Below are 19,384 nucleotides of genomic sequence, written 5' to 3'. Positions count from 1 at the left end.
TTAACAATTGTGTGTATTGAGCTGTACTGTATATTGTGCCCATTCTGCAATCTGTTAATACAATTTTCACTCACTCACTCACTCACTCACTCACTCACTCACTCACTCACTCACTCACTCACAGAAAAACATAATTACAAATAATGATGAATACAACGTTTACATTAATATAAATCTGCCTCACGGGGTTTAGCCCTGCTCCCTCGAGCCTACCGGTATGAATGCAGTCTGTAGACTAGGCCCTTTACTCGTTGGACCGGATTTTCCAGTTAACACTGCGCCCCCCCCCCCCCCCCCCCTCCCCTGACAGGCGCAGCCAAGCAGCAGCATGTCGCGCACATCGACCACAACAACACAGAGCCGCACAGTTGGGATGTACAGCAATCTGCAAACCACACAGGGGAACAGGCACTCAATTAAAACAGACTAGAGCCCAGAATAACGACGCCAGAAGCGGATACAGGTAGGCCGCTGCACTTTTGATAAGATTTACCTGCAAGGCAAGCCCACTGCCTAACTTTTACTGTTGCAAACTGTTCGACGACTTTTGAGTGGTTGTCATGACATCTAGTAGCCAGGGGCTCCTCTCCGAGCTGTGCCGCTCTGAGACGCACCAGCGGGGGATTCTCACCTTCAAACAGACTACTGCCCAAAGTAGTGCGAGTCAACAGAATTGATTGATTGATTGATTGAAATGTTTATTAACAGATTGCAGAATGGGTACAATACAGTACGGCTCAATACACACAATTGTTAAGGGGATGCAGACCAGAGAAATACTTTCGTCTTGTTTACATCAGGGTCCCCCATTTTCAATTCACCATAAGGTGACGGTTGTCGAAACCGTCAGTCACCCCCCCCCTGCAATAAACGTGCAGACTTACTTTGCGAGTGTTTCAATGTTTTAAGATATGATAAGATATTAATTGATTTGATTGATCCCCTTGGGGGAAATTCGGGCAGCATGGGGTAGGGGGGTACAGCCAGGTACAGGCAGGGTAATAGAAGAAAGTTAAATCTGAATATAAAAATATGAGATAAATAAACAGTGTAAACAACAAAGGTGCAGAATAGATCTGTATGATCAGTCATAATATGCAATAAATACTTTATTTTTTTATCTGAATTTATACATTTAGCTTTTTACTTTGGATAATCTATTTTGACGTGACCAGGTGAAAAGCCTTGCTTATTCAATATCAAATACTTGACATGGTACAGGGTATGACAGGGTACAGGGTATGACCGGGTACAGCACCTTTCATACAGAAATTGCAGCTCAAAATGCTTCACAGCAGTACAAAAAAAGACATTGATGACATCATCACCAGAGTCTTGTCTCCCTCGCCTTCCTGTTTACGAAAGAGACTTGTTAATTCATATTATGTTCACAATATAAACCTCATTTGGTTGTAAAAGTTCACATACAATTTCTTTTGGCCTCATGAAGTCAGAAACCCATTCATTGGAGCATCACCGATTTTGAAGGGTTCTCTCTCTCTCTGATCTCTAGCTTTAGGAGTGGTGTGTGTTCACAAATACTGAATCAACTGTCCTGGGGCACAGGAAGAACATACTGACTGAACTGTCCTGGGGCACAGGAAGAACATACTGATTGAACTGTCCTGGAGCACAGGAAGAACATACTGACTGAACTGTCCTGGGGCACAGGAAGAACATACTGACTGAACTGTCCTGGGGCACAGGAAGAACATACTGACTGAACTGTCCTGGAGCCAGCGTTTCCGTTAGCCGGTAATTACCGGTATTTGACCGGCAAAATCTGTTGAAGTCCGACATATCTAATCTCTCCGGTCATAATGTCCGGTGAAAATAATTCCCTCTAAACACAATTAGATTATTTGAATTGTATTAAAATAGGCTAAAATTAAATAGCCTATGCGATGAACGAAACAATCATTACATTTGTCGTTGCTTCACCAAGCAGCCGGTCAATGACATCCTGTGTCAGCGAGCTGGCAGCTGATATATTTACGTGAAGCATGGCTTGGCAGGGTGCAGTACTCCAATTCAGCCATTGGCAATTCAGCTGTTGGGTGGGGGCGCTGCTGACACCGCTGCTCTGCTCTGTCTGCTCCTGCTCCATGCTTCACGTAAATATATCAGCTGCCAGCTCGCTGACACAGGATGTCATTGACCGGCTGCTTGGTGAAGCAACGACAAATGTAATGATTGTTTCGTTCATCGCATAGGCTATTTAATTTTAGCCTATTTTAATACAATTCAAATAATCAAATTGTGCTTAGAGGGAATTATTTTCACCGGACATTATGAGCAGCACCAAGTCGTTGGGAGGTGGAGATATACATCACGGCGCAAACCCACGATAATGTTGCCGTCTCTCTGCCAAATTTCTCAGTTCTTCGCTTGATATAATTAATACAAATGTCCAATATAACGGAATTCGTTAGCTCATAAAAATTTGATTATAACAGACTGCTGTTTATTAAGGTCGGGCAGACTGCCCACCGACACCTCAAGTCGGCAGCAGCACGCAGTCTCGAGGGACTTATTTTATTTGGAATATATTAATGACTGTATATACGCAAAAGTAGCATAGTTTTAAGTTAAAATATTATAAATGCCTTGATGATGTCATTCTTTATATAGGCCTATCAATTGTTTTTAAGCTCAATAAACTCTGACCGGAATTTATCCCATTTGTCCGGTAGATTGAAATCTACCGGACACTCAGACCTGCAAAAAAGAATTCTAACGGAAACCCTGCCTGGAGCACAGGACGAACATACTGACTGAACTGTCCTGGGGCACAGGAAGAACATACTGACTGAACTGTCCCGGGACACAGGACGAACATACTGACTGAACAGTCCTGGGGCACAGGAAGAAGAACATACTGACTGAACTGTCCTGGGGCACAGGAAGAACATACTGACTGAACTGTCCTGGGGCACAGGAAGAACATACTGACTGAACTGTCCTGGGGCACAGGAAGAACATACTGACTGAACTTTCCTGGGACACAGGACGAACATACTGACTGAACTGTCCTGGGGCACAGGAAGAACATACTGACTGAACTGTCCTGGGGCACAGGAAGAACATACTGACTGAACTGTCCTGGGGCACAGGAGGGACAAATGTGAATTCTTAAAAGATAAGATATTCCTTTATTGATCCCCTTGGGGAAATTCAGGCATCATAGCAGCATGGGGGAGGGGGGAGGGGAGGTACAGGTAGTATAAGACACATGGTACAGGTGACATAATTATAGTACAGTGGAGAAGTAAAAATAATACAATAGAATAAAAAAGCAGTGTAAACAATATAACAAATCAATATAATTAACTCTGGACATGTGCATTATGGGCAACAAAGTGCGAGCTGAGGGTATGTATGCCCTCTCAGTTATATGTGCCCTACAATAAATAGTTACAATATAAAATCCAATAATGTAAATCTAATCTAATATATAATCTAAAAAAACGAAATGCTAAATGCTAAATATATGCAATATATAATCTAATAATCCAATAATCAAAATCTAATATATAATCAAAAAATGCTAAATGCTAAAATGCTAAATATATGATTTGATGAAGTATAAAGGTGCGGTATGCATAAGGTAGTATATTGTCCTTTTAGGTGGGAGTCAGCTACACTCCTAGTAGTTGGATGTCTGGCAGCAGTCCCTGCCCAGTGCCCACTGTTGTGGAGCCTGATGGCCACTGGTATGAAGGACTGGCCGAGGCGGTTAGTTGAGTGTCGGGGGGTATGAGTGTGACTGAACGTGCTTCTCATCTTGACAAAAAAAAACAAGTGGCATTAACCTTTTAAGCTGAAGACCAGGCAGCGCTTTGCTCCCGTCTCCAAGCCGCTCATCGTCCAGACTGTCCTTGGAGACAGAGCAGGTTACCAAACACACGGCCGCTCGTCCAGACTGTCCCTGGAGACCTCTGTGAAACCAAATTGCACACATCCCAAAATGTCCTCGTTGTTTACTAACAGTAAAATGGAGAGTCTATAGAGAGACATAAAGACACAAATGAAAAAGTAGGTCTTGAGGTGAGATCTTTGGTGTCGGTTTCACACTCTTGTACTTCCAAAGTCAATAAAGGATCAGAAATAGGCCTGCAGTTTTCAGAACCGGAAATGGGAATCAGAAAAGTCTTTATTGCCAAGTAAGCTTGCACATACGAGGAATTTGTGCGTCAACATTAGACAATATCAAAGCAAGTAGGAGTAAGTAGAAAAGTAGTACAATTGTGCAGGATTATTGTAGAATACACTAAATTAGAATACAAATACGGTGGAATAGAATATGTAGCAGGGCTGTGCAATTGTGCAGTATTGTGCACAACACGGATCAGATGCTCACAGTTTTGAGTCTATGTGCAAATATAATAGTCCAGGAAGGGTGTGTTCAGTGGTGCAGTGGTGATTTCATAAATGGTTGCACTGTGTTTTAATGACGTCACGTGCACGCGCGTGCAGGCACATAAATGTTCCCTCGCGTGTGCATAGAACAGCTCCGACCAGCATTATGATTAGAATTATTATTATGCATAAATAGTAGGAAACATGTTTGTATAGGAAATTACTAGTTTTAGTTTAGGTTTTGTAAATATTGCCTTGAAATAGAGAAAAAGTAGCAGGATAAAGAAATTATATTGTCAACAGATGGTGGAAAAACAAACAATGTTTTAAATGTAATTGTAGATACATTGTACAGTAGTTACAATTTCTTTAATTGAATTAACTTAAACTAGAAAAGTAAATACAAACTAAATTAACAATGTAACTTACAGTTTACAGAAGGACAGTTTCCTTCTGAAGCACAACTTAAGAAATGTCTCATCCTTCCAGTCGGGACCATTTGTCACATAGTGAGAGGTTCCACAGCTCAAGTAAACCCCCACCAATTGGTACAGGGCTTGTATTTTGGTTTTGCTCTTCTCGTTCTTTGTTATGCTATTGTTATACAAAGACAAGTAGCCAGGTGAGTACCGGTACTTGGCGCACGGCACGATGAGTCGAGTGAAAGTTGTGAAACACATTTTTGTGTGCATGAGCGTGTGCATGCTTCTGCTCAGAAAGGAGGTGGAACGGTGTGGTACCGCGTGGCATGAGCACTGCACCCCTGGGTGTGTTAATGTAACACCTTGTGTCAGATGCTTATGTAACATATAGTGTCTATGGGGCAGGGTTCGAAATTAACGGGGGCTTGGGGCATAATGCCCTTGAAAATGGACAAAATGCCCTCGAAAATCAGTTAAGGAGGGCACTTAATGCCCCCGACAGTTTACTAATTATATATATATATTTATCCGGTAATGGAGCGTCTGTGGGAGTACGGTTCAGATGACGCGCAAATAAAAAAAATTCATTTGGCGGAGCCGGTGTTCTGCACTGGCTGCAGGCAGCAGCAGCCAGCTGCCAGGTGCTAGTCAGTTTGTGTAAAAATGGCACGCACAATATAAATCAATCTTCATTACGACTTTAAAAACATAGCCATTAACATTACATATGCCTACACACATCTTGCCATAGCGTTAGGAGTTTGTAAACACAACGCACGTTTTAACTATGGTAGCCCGACGCAGCCCGCAAGCTAATACTGTAGTCAATGAAATGTCACCGTAGCTACTAGCTACTGTAGCAGAGGAGGAAATGGGAGTCTGAGAGGCGGGGTGTTTAAAGACAATGATAGGCGTTTATTCAACATCCAAGAAGGCTAACATACAACTGTGTTTTACTAACTCCAACCGGGACTATTGCCGCTTTTCCACTGCATGTTGATGTTAGAACGTCTCCTCCTAACATTACCGGAGCTGATAACATTGTCTGGGCTGGTGGTCCGTGACGCTAAAATGTCCGTGGGGACCCGGCGCCAACCCATAGATAGTTCCAACTCACCGAATTACGTAATCCACCACAGTTGCACTCAATATTTAAATAATGTTAGTCTAAATAAATGTAGACAGAAACATAATAATTTCAAGCAGAAAACGAATCTTTCCATTAAGAACTGACAATCAGGGAATTTAAACATGGTTGACATTGTTTTTGTGTGTTTATATTAAAGAAAGGAAAGTCTAGTGCTGGCTGAGCATATTGTTTGTTTGCACTAAGTTAATACTTTGACAAATGTAGCCTATATTTTTCAGTCAGTTCGGTCTTTGTGTGCCAAACATTATTTAAGGCTGTAAACACTGTAAACCTTTTATTTTATTTTTAATAAATGAGAAGCATGTTTAGATTTGAGTGTTACATTTTTTTTTAATAAAAATTAACATATATCGAACTGAAAACCGTGACCCCAAAATCGTGATACGAACCAAACCGTCCCATTTTGTGAACCGTCCCACCCCTACCGTTTATCATAAAAATGCAGTGCCCCCGAAATACAAAAAAAGCCCCCGAAAATCAATTAAGGGGGGCAAAAAAAGCCCTTGAATTTTTTTTTTAATTTCTAACCCTGCTATGGGGAGATGAGAGATGGTGTCCGTGGGGGTATATAGTGTGTACAGGGAGAGTAGTCTGACGTCACTTTGGACCGCCCGCGAGGTCCACCCGTTTAGGGATTTATCATTGGGAAAATAGATTATCGGCTATTGTAACAATTCTGCCTCATGATGAACATTTAAAAGCTTTCCATTTTTGCACAAAATGAGTTCCCTTCTATCACTAACATTATTGTTTAAAGGTCCTGTGTCTTTATAAATGGCCTTTTCCAGTGTTTAGCATTGTTTTGTATCAATGGGGTCTGTGTCCTCTAATTCTCATTTTGGCGGATTGCTCCAATTCAGTTGAGACTATATCCTCCCCCAGTGAACTAAGCTATTCTGATTTGACTCGCTATCCTACGTAGCACGGAGCTGATCTGCAGTAACGCCCCCTCTATGGTTGTAGCGCAACCATTCGCTCAACAACAGAGCGAGTGGAAATACACTTCCTCAATCAAACAAGAGGTGGACGCGGGCAAATACTGCGGCATGGTCATGCTGGACCTACAAAAGGCCTTCGACACTGTCAATCACTCCATTCTGATTTGATAGTCTATCAGTGAGCTGGATGCAATCCTACCTTGAGGGGAGGGAACAGATGGTGGAGGTTACTAAATGGTACCCTATCCCCCCCCCATCTCACAGTGAGCTGTGGTGTTCCACAAGGAAGCATACTAGGACCGCTACTGTTCCTAATTTATGCAAATTACATGTCATCAGCTTGTGACTGCAACTTGTTCCTGTTTGCGGACGACTCAGCCCTGCTGGTCTCTGACAAGAACAAGTTACAGGTTGAAAAAACCCTCAGCTCGGAACTAGGCAAAATCTGCATATGGCTCGCTGATAACAAACTATCATTACACATGGGCAAAACAGAGTCCATTCTCTTCGGCTCAAATATCAAACTCAGCAAGACCGACGGCTTCTCAGTTACAGTGGGTGACAATATTGTCACAAGGAAAGATGAAATTACCTACCTGGACAAAATGGCATCCAATGTAATAAAAAAAGTCAACCAACAAACTCGATTCTTGTACCGGATCTCCTCTCTGGTAAACAAGAATACCCTGAAGACTCTGGCAGGAGCACTCATTCAATGGTACTACGACTATGCTTGCACCTCATGGTACCAAAGCACCTCAAAGGCGCTAAAAACAAAATTACAAACATCTCAAAACAAACTGGTCAGACTACTGCTTGACCTTACTCCTAGAACCACCTCACCCCTGCCCACTTTGACAACCTAGGATGGCTTAGAGTAGACGACAGAGTACAGCAACTTGCAATGGGCCTGGTCTACAAGATACACTACACGACCAAGGTACCCATGTACATGTCAAAATACTTCCCAAAGGTCAGTGAATACCACGATCACAACACCAGAGGGAGCTCCACAAATCATGTTAAACCCAGATTCGGCTCAAACAAGGGACTAAACACGTTTCGCAATTATGACACATCAATGTGGAACGCCCTACCCAAAGCTGTAAAGGAATGTGAATCACTACCCACTTTCAAAACCACTCTCAAAGAACACCTACGGGAGACTGCAATTCGAAACTGGCCCCTGTAAATGTCCTAACCCAATCCCCTCCAATGTACAGTCATTTACCTAATATGGTTGTCAATATTCCAATGTACAGTTTTGCTTGTTTGTACAGTATTTCCCCCCCCAACCCCCTCCAATGTACAGTAAATTACCTAGTATGGTTGTCAATATTCCAAAGTACAGTCTTGTTTGTACAGTTGTACAGTGTTTCCCCCCCCCCCCCAACCCCTCCTACCCAACCCCCCCCACCCAACCCCACCCAACCTCCTCCAATGTACAAAATGGGGGACCCTGATGTAAACAAGACGAAAGTCTTTCTCTGGTCTGCATCCCCTTAACAATTGTGTGTATTGAGCTGTACTGTATTGTACCCATTCTGCAATCTGTTAATAAAGTTTTCAATCAATCAATCAATCAAGCGGGTGCCTACAGAGACGACAGAGAACGAGCGAGTGAGAGGGAGAGAGAGAGATAGAGGGAGAGAGAGAGAGAGAGAGGGAGAGATAGAGAGGGGGACACCGAGCAGGAGCTTCTCTCTCTCGGGGAAAACACACACGCATTTACACACAACCTCCCGACCGGCGCGCGGGGATGGGGCTTCTCCACTCACATATCACTGTCAAAATATTTTTGACTCCCACGCGCGCACCCGTATTCCGATCCGTGCAATAATATTCACAGGGGTATATATTGTAATTTGAAACAAGTTACCAATGCATTGTCCCGTGGGATTATGCCTCCCCCGCGGTGAAATTAATTAGTATCCCCCTCAATTTCTATATCTCTCTCTGTCTGCCTGTCTGCCTCTGTGTGACTGTGGGTGACTGTCACTCAAAGCGCGTATGGGCGGAGCCCAGCCCAAAACAGCTTGAAATCTTGAAGTGGAAAAATGCTGCTTTAGAGTACTTGATTAGAAATACAAAACAATGAATTTTTTTAGAAAAAAACTTTACAGATGTGTTCCATAGACTCACAGGAATTGTGTAAAGTTGCCCAAATAGTGAAAGGAATAGCAAGACATGTCCCCACATCTTTGGTTGAAATAAAATTTGGCGATTTTCTTTTTTACGATTAATTGCCAATATCTTCATGTTGAGCAATAGATTGTGGATGAATACGCACAGAAAGGTACACCATGCAAATGTTCATGCTTTATTTGTTTTAAACAAGACGATTTAGAAATGGGCATTTGGGGAAATACATTGTGTTTTCAAGATGGTGGACTGGCCGGAAACAGCAATGGCGTAACCACTATTGATTGATTGATTGATTGATTGAAAACTTTATTAACAGATTGCAGAATGGGTACAATACAGTACAGCTCAATACACACAATTGTTAACACTTTCAGCGCCACGCCTGGTTTTCCGTTTTACCGCTTGAATGCCACCATCGGCGCCAATGTTAACGTTAATATCGCCTAATCTATGTTTTAAATTATGGCTATGTGTCTAATCTGCCCATCGCATTATCAAAGACTATTTTCCAGTCAGTGCTGTGAAGGCAGATTGTTTTTTTATCGCGTCGTTGCCGTTTCAGAGCAGTTAGAAAAGCCCCCGTTTTGATATAAAAAACAGCTCATTCTGGAGCATTCTATGAAAATCGTCTTTTAGTGGAATATTCCACAACGTTGATATTCGTCGGCCTTTTTATGAATCGTTTTCAAATAAACGCTAGATGATCAATATTATACGTGCACGCACGCACATTACGGCCGCGCACTGATAATCGCTCCGTTGATTTCCTCACGGACTTTTACAGTGAAACCGAAAGAAGACATTTCACAAAACAGCTTATAACTTCATCAAACTTACTCTGATTATCCTACCACTGATAACATAGAGTCCTTACGTGACATCAGATGGTATCCAACTGGTATATTCCAATTCCTGATCACCATTCGAAAAAATCGATACGTGTATGGATCCAACGCAATACAGTAGAACTCCATGATCCGCGGGGATCTGAGGCTCCAGAATGAACTCTAGTAACCCCGGCTGGATCAGTGAACTGGAAAATGTGGAGTACCGGATTTTTTTCCCCATTCATTTTCATTGAGTCCATTCCAAAATCACTTATGTCATCTGGGAGACGACAGGGGGCGCTTTTTTCCACAGTGATCGCCGGCGCCCCTCGGCTATACTCGGGTAGGCTCGGGTGATGCAATAATTTTTCAGATCGCAAAAAATAAATTATAATAATAATTCAGAGAAATCTCGTGAGTGGCACGCAACCACCTATAAAAAAACCCGAGAAATCTCGTGAGTGGCACTGAAAGAGTTAAGGGGATGCAGACCAGAGAAAGACTTTCGTCTTGTTTACATCAGGGTCCCCCATTTTCAATTCATCAGGACATATATGACATACATGACATACAGATATTCAGTACTGCTACATCTATACATTTATGACATACCAGATTTGCAAATACAGTACTGTTTGTGATACAGAAGGAGTCAAGAAAAGGGAATATATACATTTGACGTAGAAACTGTACATTGGAGGAGGTTGGGTGGGGTTGTGTGGGGGGGGTTGGGTACATTGGGATATTGTCAACCATACTGGGTAATTTACATTGGAGGTAGTTGGGGGGGGGGGGGGGGGGGGGAAACACTGTATAAACAAGCAAAACTGTACATTGAGGGGGGGGGGAGACACTGTACACTGTACTACACCTCCCTATGGGGAGAGGAGATAAGAGACGGTGTCTGGGGGGGTCCCAAGCCTTGTTGATGAGGCCCACCACAGTCCCTGTTTAAGGGTGTGTTTGACTACAAATCCAAACTCAAAGAGTGTAGTGATGAGAGATTGGAAACTAAAGGCCTGTCTTCTGAATATAACTTGGGTGTGGCACCTAGAATACCTAGAATGCCCTGGACAACACATTTAATTTACTACAGGAGGTCTATTTAAAGCTGAAGTAGGCGACTTTGGAGAAATAAGCAAGAGTGAGTTCACCTACCCAGCAGAGATAGAGCAGGCTCTGCATCACTTGCCCATGCACACACAACAGCTCGAGTGTCTGATGTGTTTTGAGAGAGACTTAGAAAGCATTTTTGCATATCCCTCCTAGTTACTGTACACACAGCCCTCACATCCCTCCTAGTTCCTCATATCCCTCTCACATCCTCCTATCCCTCTCACATCCTCCTATCCCTCATAGTTCCTCATATCTCTCCTAGTTACACATTACACACATCATGTATTTCCTCAGAGGTAGGGATGGGAATCGAGAATCGGAATCGATTGGGAACCGGTTCCTAATTGTCCAATTCCTGGAATCGCATGCCTCTGTAACTATCGATTCCTCTTATCGATGCCATGTTTTTCCAACAGTTGCGCATTTAAAAACAATAACGTTAATGCCACGCACCATAGCAGACTATTTGATTCCTTGACTAGGAAAACCTAAATGGCTCGATATTGCGACGGTTTTGTGTGTGCAGTGAAAACTGAAAGTGCTTTGCATCCTAGTCATTCATTTACATGGTAAAGTAATGTTAGCCGCTAGCTAGCTAAATAGCCATGCTCATTGCAGAGAGAGACAGAGAGAGAACACTGAGCTGGCCTTTATTTATACAGGTAGGTTATTGCTAACAAATTCTCTTTAGCAATAACGACCTGTTGAATGCAACTACAGTTCAATAGATTAAATTAGTTCTCAAATACATTATTTTATTTAAGTATATAGTTAATACATCTTTTACAGTTTTTGTATTTTTCTGACATGGGGGCTCAACAATAAATGATAAATGACCATCAGAAATGTCAAGTTGCATGTTGTTATTCTAATTAGCTTAGTTCTGTTGCATTTCCAATTACATTTATTTAAATTATAAATGTATCAGGAAGCGATAAGGGAATCGATAGAGAATCGGATCGATAAGCAGAATCGATAATGGAATCGTATCGATACAATCTTATCAATTCCCATCCCTACTCAGAGATCAGACTGCAGGTGCAGCACCCCTGGGGCAGTTTGGGGGTTCAGTGCCTTCCTCAAGGGCCCTTAGGCAGAGATGGTGGGTGGGGGCACCCAGCCTCCCTTCAGTCACCAGCTCACAGCTGGATTACACCATCCTATTGGTGCAGAGGAGTCGGCCGACCGGTAACCAAAGGTTGCTGATTCAAATCCTCTTGCCTCCCATAAATTGGCTTTCAGTCCGTCAGGAAGCAGACCTAGGTGCCTCAGGGACGTCCTCCTCGCTAGTGTCCCACCAGGCTTCCCCCCGGGAATAATTGGATGACTCATCCCTTCCGCTTCCCACAGAAGAACTACCCTTATTTATAACCAGCCACGGTGACTAACAGAAGCTAGGTGGAGGTGGAGGGAGAGAGACAGTCATCCACTGTGAGAGAGAGAGAGAGGATTATTTTAGCATACAGTGGGAACATCTGGTATCTTGGTGGAAATCTCCTGACAACGGAAGATAGTAAGACACTTATTGAGGTTAGAAGGAAAAGCATTGTTTGTCTAAGAGAAGAAGAAATAAGAAATGGATATTTAATTACACTGGCCAGTTGTGGTATCACCATACCACAATTTTGACTTCGATACCGATGAGTATCACGGTACCAGTTCCAAAACTATACCACGGCAAAAACCTAAAATGTCAGGAAAAGTAATGGAATAAAGATTCCTCACTTTTGGAAAACGAAACTTAACTCTGCCAAAAACGTAACTTTGGAATGCTTTGTGGAACTGCGTGTAGGCCTACTGTGGTTATTCAAAGATGCGTATGGCTCTTCATCTCTAGGGTGCAATATAGGGGAAAACGCTGGCATGCAGACGGCATGAGAGAGATGCAGAGTTTGAGGAGTACAGGAAAATCTGAAAAACTAATTAATCTGATGATCACTTTGTCATCACAACAAGTTACTGTCACACGAGCTAACAACCGCCATCTTGTCAATTCTGAACACAGTCGGAATCTTTCTTACTCATCCCAAGCTTGACGACAAGCTGATCCGTTCCATGAGAGCAACCTGTAAAGTTGGAACAATTGTTTGCGGAAAGTGATATGATTTATTTTTCCTGAGCTTGATCTGGAATCAAGAGTTCTCAGCGCCCTTGCCTTGGAGTTGTGTAACGCTCCTTTAGTCCTGGAGACTCGGGTTTGACGATAGCTCGGCTTCTGTGTCCTGTTCTTGCGTCATCATCTACTTTATAACAATAGAGGCCTAGCACAGAATTAGGGATGACCCCCGGACCCCGGTTCTAAACGGGAACCGGTACTATATTATAGAGTTTTTTTTTTGAGGAATTTAAACGTCGCAAAGTAATCTTGTTGGCCGTTTTCTATATCTCTTCTCCCTCGGTCTCTCTCTGCCTGCGCGAGGAGCGGGCTGTGCTGTACACACACACACACGCACACGCACACGCACACGCACACACACACACACACACGGGTGCTGTTGTAGGCTACAGAGTACAGACGGCTCTGCTCTCATCATGGCGGACAGAACGAAACGTTCAAAAGTCTGGGTCTATTTTACTAAAGTCGATGCGGACAACGCTCGTTGCCACAAGTGCAACAAGACATTTGCCAGTAATGTATAACCGCTGGTACTTGTCAATGTGGCTGGTGGGGAGCTAACGTTATTAGCCTGAGCTCCGAGTAGAATAATGGCTGACAATCCGTAAGTAAATAAACGAACGAGAGCTTCCGATTGGTGGTAAGAAGAAGAGGTGGGTGCAAGCGGTGTGACGTAATTGGCAGATCGACTGTCAATCAAAATAGTATTGTATGACTCCAACTTTTTTTATCTTACATTTGTTGTTAATTATAAAAAGTCTATAATTCAGACACATTTAAAACATTGCTGCTGCTGTTGCTGCTGAAGAAATAATATTTATTTATATTTATATAGTTATATAAAAGAATAATAAAGCAATGTCGATTCTGTTCTTAATTAATAGTTTTTTTTTCTTGCAAAATAAGCAAAAAGAACCGATAAGAGTATCGATAAAGTACCGAACCGTTAAGCAGTATCGATAAGAGTAGTAGTATCGATAAAATCCTAACGATACCCATCCCTACACAGAATGTTTGTGTCGTTCTCTTTCTTCCAACATGGCTGCCTGTAATAGTTGGTAACCATGCGGAGCTAATGATGCTAATGATGGAGCATCGCCGTCGGTTGTGTGATAGTAAAGGGCTAACCTTCTGTATTGTCACAGTGAAAGTTAACCAGCTGTCGTGTGGCAGTGAAAGGGTTAAAAGAAAATGCCAAATTCCCGTGTGGTGGTAGAGTAGGTAAAACACTGGAAAAACACTGTTTTATGATTAAATGTTTGTTAATATATTTCTCATATATCATAACATAGAAAATGTTGTTTAGCAACCATTGTCTCTTCTGTGGCCATGTACATAACAATGATTTCTATGTTACAGGCAGGCAGCCATGTTGTATTCGACAGAACTACACAAAACTTCAGTGCAAGGCCTCTATTGACTTAGTTTCAGTCAATTGAAAAAAATATTATAATAATAATAAAATATAAAACACATTTCAAAGTTAGAACTTGGTTTATGTGCCACTTCCTTCAGATCATCAAGCAGAACACGAGGAGTCAAAGAGCGATTCTGTGTCCTTGGTCAGAGAGTAACAACAGCTATGGTTAAGTGGTGACTGGTGAGATGGTGTTGTGGTTCAGACACCTGCCTCTGGAACCACCCCTACCCCCTGGTACTGATACTGGTATTCTGGTAGCTACTGATACTGGTATTCTGATAGCTACTGATACTGTATTCTGGTAGCTACTATGGGTGGGACGATACGCATTCGAACCGTGTACCGTACGGTACGACCCCCACGGTTCGGGGCGTCTGTGTATCGTATGGTTCAGATGACGCGCAAATAAAAAAATTCATTTGGCGGAGCCGGGAGAGGTGAGCACTGGCTGCAGGCAGCAGCAGCAGCAGCACTGCAGCCAGGTGCTAGTCAGTTTGTGTAAAAATGGCAAGCACAATATAAATCAATCTTCATTACGACTTTAAAAACATAGCCATTAACATTACATAGGCCTACACACATCTTGCCATAGCGTTAGCAGTTTGTACAACACAACGCACGTTTTAACTATGGTAGCCCGCCAGCTAATACAGTCAACGAAATGTTACCGTAGCTACTAGCTAGCAGAGGAGGAAATGGGAGTCTGAGAGGTGGGGTGTTTAATGATAGGCGTTTATTCAACATCCAAGAAGGCTAACATACAACTGTGTTTTACTAACTCCAACCGGGACTATTGCCGCTTTCGTGCTGCTTGTTGATGTTATGAACTCCTCCTAACGTTACCGGAGCTGAAGGTCCGTGACACTAAAATGTCCGTGGGGACCCGCCAACCCATCAACCACAGTTGCACTCAATATTTAAATAATGTTGTTCAAATGTTAGTTAAATAAATGTAGACAGACAATGTACGTATTTTAAAAATAGAATGAACAGAGCAGTGTTTTTTTTTTTTACCAAGGTTTTTTTATTTGAGATTTTGTTTTTACAGGTGGTCCCACATGGGCCAAAATAAAATAAAAATTAAATAAGGCCCTCCCTCCCTCCCTCCCCCCACCCCTATACCAGACAAAATCATTCTACAATATCTTAGATCGTTTGTTAATCACTGTTTTTCCTTTTAGCTTTTAAATCACCTGACAGCAGTCACATATCCCTTGTATTCTGCAGATAGAGAAGAGGAAAAGTAAGAACATAATAGGAAAAATAAACCGTAACAAGCTGAGAGACCAGGGAAGCCAGTCAGATCGCCTCCGTCACATTATCCGCTTCCATACCCCCAAAGAAAGTTAGGAAAGGATCCCACGAGCAGTGTTGTTTTTAAACAGTACAGTGTGTGTGTTAGTTTGATGTATGCTACCATTTATATTGATGGCCTTCTAATTTGTTTATTTATTTATTTTAAATAACAGTGACACTTTTCCCTTTGATAAGAAATCCAGCCATATTCCTTTCATTGTATTTCAAATACTGCACTTTAATTTCAAGCAGAAAACTAACCTTTCCATTAAGAACTGACAATCAGGGAATTTAAACATGGTTGACATTGTTTTTTTGTGTTTATATTAAAGAAAGGAAAGTCTAGTGCTGGGCCCCGTTCCCCGTACCTGGATAACTGAGTTAGCCGGATAATTTCCAGTCAAGCCTGACTTAAGCCGGACCTTCCCATTCCCCGACACGCGATTGTCCAAATCACCATGACAACAGATCAAAAAGTTTGAGCCTGGTCGGGAGCAGGGTTAACTTCAGTTAGCCGGATGAACCATGGCCACGCCCCCACAAATAAATGACAGCTCGCTTCCTGAAATGATTCTCACCATTCTGAATTATGTTTCTGTGCTTCGTTTTCCTAGAGGGGGCTTCTGAAATGTATAATAATAGAACTAAATGCTGATAATAAATCATATTGAGCCTATAGATTTACTTTGTCCTAAATAAAATAATGCACGTATACGGCGCTCGGAGTCGCGATACACGCTGCATGTGGTTATTTTAATAACGGCGCATTGCAAATGTGAATCCCGCGGGGATATTTTTAATGAATGAAACCTATCGGCCGTTTGGCTCTGATTAGTTTCATATATTCTCCGCTGTAGATTTGCTTAACGGAGCGCCCGGATTGTGTTTCATTCAAGCATAAAATTGAAGTGTCTATGCGTGGATTGTGGATTTTGTGTGATATTGTAACTGGGATTAAAATGTCTGATGAGATGCGCTGTTTGACGGATTTGAGAAATTGAATGAGCCGTTGACGTCACATTAATGCATTTGAGAATAAAGAGATAAAACTTCATTCAAAAGAAAAAATATTCTAAACACGGGTCTCTCGTACATTAATGGATAAACAATGAATCTATCCCGTCTGGCACAGTGGCGCAGCCAGGGGAGGAAACTAACTTTTTGGCTTACCAGCCAACTGGCGAGTATCTGATTTTTTTTACCAGCCAAACAGATTTTTTACCAGACAAAAAAAATCGCTAATTGTGATAATTACTTCTTTGTATGTCTTCGTCTAAATAGATTTTCAATCATAGTAAAATAATCACACCGTGTCTCTACTCTTTAAAATATGTATTAGCATAAAACATTAATCTCTACTCTTCACAATATTAGCATAAAACATATTAACATGAAAGAGGTATCTATTCTGGACTGGGTTGGGCTGAACTGGGCAGTGAAAGATGCTGGGTTGGACTGGGTTGGGCAGTGAAAGAAAAAAACCGAAGTATGTTGTGAAGTGTATAGATAGATGTGAAATATATAGATGTAGCAGTAGTCTATCTGTATGTCATATGTTATGATGAATTGAAAATGCCGTACTGTATTGTACCCATTCTGCAATCTGTTAATAAAGTTTTCAATCAATCAAGTTAACTTTGAACCTCGGTTGTCAAGCCTCGTCAATGTTGTGTATGCATCTGGGTAGGCACACTGTGCCTTTAAGACGGCACGGTGGTCTTACGACAGTACCGTCAAGTGTTGTGATAACGTCAGTTGGGTTGGTGTGCTGTTGTACACAGTGCACTGGTTGAGCTTAGCTAGCCCCTTTCGTGACTGCGATGTGCAAGCCAGGGGCTTTTGAGCATGAAATAAAATGTCTAACCTTACGTCGTAGTCCGGTGCTTTTTTGGAAACATTATAGTCATAACAGATACACCTAGCTGGCTGCTTTGAGCACACGGGGCTAACGTTAGCTAGCAAGCAGCTATCACTAAAACTAGAAGCTAACCACTGTATACATTTCCAGTAGACTAACATTACACCTCTGTGATTTAAATGTGTCCTTAGTAACTTATACTCGATGGTTGTACTAGGGTTGGATGCAGTTCCCCGTTGGTCAGTCTGTCTGTTTTCCATCTTCTGCTGTGTTTAACGTTATCCGTTTGAGAGTGCTCCTGATGGCTAGCCTAGTAACGCAGGACTTTTATCATTATATGTCCGCGGATTGGCCAGTACTGCGCAAACTTTTATTAAACATTATATGTCCGCGGGTGGTCTTGTGCAGTGCTCTCGTGGCACTGTCAACTAAAGCGAACACTCAGAAGACGCGCACCGTTTGCCAGTGCAGTGATTGCAGAATGTTTTTTTTTTTTGTATACTCGCCAGACTGGCGAGTGGTCTTCATGAATCACTCGCCAAACGTAAAAAATACTCGCATTTGGCGAGTAAAGTGGCCTAATTTCCTCCCCTGGGCGCAGCGGTAGTGCTCAAACCTGGCAACCGGGCGACCGGTGTTCGAAACCCCGCGTTTCCAATATAATTTTTTGGAATATAATATTAATGATTATACGCAAAAGTAGCCTAGTTTTAAGTTAAAATATTATAAATCTACATGCATTGAGGATGTCATTCTTTATATAGCTCTCAACGTGCACCAAATTGAATTATTCCTACATTGCAAAAAGAAGGAAAAGACTAGGATTCGAACCCGGGCCGTCTGCGTGAAAGTCAAAAGCAGAAACCGTTACACCACAGTGCAGATAAGTTAAAGATCCACCATACATCAATCAATGGGTAAGAGAGCCGTATCCTTATTCTGTATAACAGTTTAACTCATTATTTTCGCTAGCAAGATCTCATTTGATTATTCAATCCATAAACCTACTGCCAGCAGGCAAGTTTAAAGAAATATAATCTGATTGATTGAGGTAATGAGGGACTTAAAATTAGCCTATAGATAACGCATTTAACTTGTCGGCGAGGCTATTGAGCCGTACTGCAATCTGTTAATAAAGTTTTAAATCAATTAATCAATCAATGCCGTTAGAAAATCAGGATCTCTGCTATCGATAAGTGCTGGCTTTTCAACTGAAGCGGCCGCGCGCACTTATCCTGGGTCTCAAGTCTGGTTCGAGTTAACGAGACTGAATCCACCTTCGAGGAACAGGAAAATCCTGGCTTCAAACATCGGGTTAACTGAATCTGGATAATGGGACTCTTGATCGACTTAGTTGAACCAGGTACGGGGAATAGGGCCCTGGCTGAGCATATTGTTTGTTTGCACTAAGTTAATACTTTGACAAATGTAGCCTATATTTTTCAGTCAGTTCGGTCTTTGTGTGCCAAACATTATTTAAGGCTGTAAACACTGTAACATTGTAAACCTTATTTTTATAATATTTTTTATAAATGAAGCATGTATAGATTTTTGAGTGATTTTTTTTTAAATAAATATTAACGTATATCGAACCGAACCGAAAACCGTGATACCGTCCATTTTGTGAACCGTCCCACCCCTAGTAGAGCTGATACTGGTATTCTGGTAGCTACTGATACTGGTATTCTGGTAGCTACTGATACTAGTATTCTGGTAGCTACTGATACTGGTATTCTG

General features: G+C 42.0%; 1 protein-coding gene across 1 annotated transcript in view; it reads left to right on the top strand.

The window, feature by feature from the left end:
• Positions 1-353: 353 nt before the first annotated feature.
• Positions 354-19,384, top strand: part of LOC311225890 (uncharacterized protein) — a 381,841-nt gene continuing 362,810 nt past the window's right edge. Inside the window, exon 1 of the mRNA XM_084311282.1 lies at positions 354-463. The gene's annotated coding sequence lies outside the window, so the exon portion shown is untranslated. The remainder of the gene's footprint in view (positions 464-19,384) is intronic.

This window comes from Notolepis coatsorum, assembly GCF_963971535.1.
Source record: "Notolepis coatsorum genome assembly, chromosome: 3".
NCBI classification, from domain to species: Eukaryota; Metazoa; Chordata; class Actinopteri; order Aulopiformes; family Paralepididae; genus Notolepis; species Notolepis coatsorum.
This window is presented reverse-complemented; position numbering and strand designations above follow the sequence as displayed.